The sequence below is a fragment of the Arachis ipaensis genome, chromosome B03, assembly GCF_000816755.2.
Source record: "Arachis ipaensis cultivar K30076 chromosome B03, Araip1.1, whole genome shotgun sequence".
Taxonomy (NCBI): Eukaryota; Viridiplantae; Streptophyta; class Magnoliopsida; order Fabales; family Fabaceae; genus Arachis; species Arachis ipaensis.
The window spans coordinates 4,362,692-4,365,104 of record NC_029787.2 but is presented as its reverse complement, the minus strand read 5'-3'; positions in this window follow the sequence as shown (position 1 = coordinate 4,365,104).

Sequence of the window (2,413 nt, the reverse complement as noted above, 5' to 3'; positions counted from 1 at the left end):
ATTAAGATGGTAATTTAGGGGTTTTTTTTTTTTTTTTAGATATGAAAATATTGGGCATGGTTTTGCTGGTGTAGGTAGGTGGTGAATATAATGCTACAGGGAGAGAAAGTATAATACGAAAATAGTGTGTTGAGCTAGTACATAAAATACGTGTTAGACACATGATAAGTTCTCATTTAACACGTAAATTATGTGTTAGACACGTGTTGATTCGATGTAATTTTAACATATAACTTATGTATTAAATCTTTATTTGTAAATATTATCAAGAGCATAGTGAATATTATTTTGCATTAGGCACATCAATAATAAATAATTAATAATATATTCTATCTCGACATATAATCACACTAAATAATTACTAAACACATGCTTATAATTTTTGTTATGTGTAAAACTCACTCTAAATATACTAAATACTAACTATTTCTTCCTTCAAGCTCATTAAACGCTCTCTGTTTCTCTTGCTCACCCTATTCTTTCTTTATATCCTCGCAACACTCTCTCTCTGCCTCTCTCCATATTCTCTTTCTTTTTCTATTCACGTTTATTAAGTTAGAGGAGTGTTTGAGTCGAATTTAATGGACCTTCATATTTATAACGTCTATTTTCGGAACATGTATTATCTCCTGTATCCAGGCAGACTAACAACACGTCTCCACGTGTTGAAAAAGTTGACGTGAATCTAAAAAGTCAGTAATTTTATTAAATTTTGACTAGCATGTAACCAGTAAAAAAAAGTGAGTCATTAGATGAAATCTCACACCAATTTCACACCATTAAAACCATCATTGATGACTATTTGATGGTTACAAATCACAAAAATTACTGACCCCTTAACACTCTTCTTCTTAAAAAAATTGGTAGGAATATTAATAATTTTTTATGAAATATTAATAATTTTTTCATATAATTTTTTTTGTGGTAATTTAGTGCCTAAATTTTATTTTTCTAAAATTAAATTTCATTATTTTTAAATTTAAAATGTTAGATGAAAATATTTATTATTTAACTAAATTTACATTTTTTTATTATTTTACATATTTAATAAATAAAAAGTAGACAAATAAATACATTAAATCTATGGCTTCAAAATTTCCCTCGATTTCTCAACAACTTATCTCTGCACACCGACATTATCGTATGTTCCCACCTAGTCACCTGCTGTTGACTCTACTTCATTAATGTAAGCGCAATTCTTTTATCATTTACCTTGATTGTTTTTAATTTTTTATAAAAGTCACGAGTTGCATAGTGCTACTTTCTTATAAATTATTATTAGTGATGTATGTAATAATGATTCACGTCTTAAAACCATGATTATTTATATTTATCATGTAAATTCATGTAATGTCAATATTCTCATTATATTTTGAAACAATGAAACTTGGTTTATTGGAGCAATATTCAATTTCAATGTAAGTCAATCTCTTTCATTGGTACTAATATAAGATGGTTCAAGTGATGAGAATCTTGATTCTTTAACTAAAATCTGTTATTCAAATTTTAGGGAAAAAAAAAATATACACATCAATAAGGCTTTATTTGTTTTTTGAAATTAGGACTAAAATTGAAAACTGAAATTGAGTATTATGTTTAATGGTAAGATATTTGAATTCAAATTTTAGTCTTAAGATATAAAATTTTAATTTTTTTATTTTATTAATATGTATGAAACATGGAATGATTGAATTTTATATTTGTTTGAAAAATTTTGATTCAAGGTAGGATTGAGAACTTTAGAATATGGGTAGGACTAGGATTCTCAACCCTAAAGATAAAGTAGTATTGAATTAAAAAAAAAATCAAGCTCTAAAAATAGGATTATGGTAGAATCCAAATTCTATTATACTCTACCTATTACTAGTTTTAATCTTTCAATTTCAGTCTTTTTTTTCGAACGAAGTGTAACAGATTTTTTTGGTAGCATTTGTTTTGAGGTATTGAGACGGAGATTAAGAGACTAGGACTAAGTATCATGTTTGATGGTTTAGAAATTGATACTAAAATTTTAGTCTCTGTTCCTAAAATTTAAGTATTTCAGTACCTCCAAAAAGTGGAGACACATGAAACTAAAATTTTTGGGACGGAGATTAAAACTTTAATAACATTTTATACCTAAAATATCTCATTTCAATTAATTAATTTTAATTTTATCCTTTGTACAAATTAAATTATTAAAACTTTATTCTTATTTTAATCTCTATTTCTATTTCTTACTTTACACCAAATACAATACTAAAACTTATTTTAATTCCGGTCTCTCTTCCAAATACTATCTTCGTAATTAGTTGGACAAGACCAATTCAACGTGTGCGTTTGTTTTTTGTTTGTTTGGTTGGTGATTTATGCTTTTGTCTTTGCTATGGATTAGAGTATTAGACACATACTCAAATTTAATTTAGTCTACTGT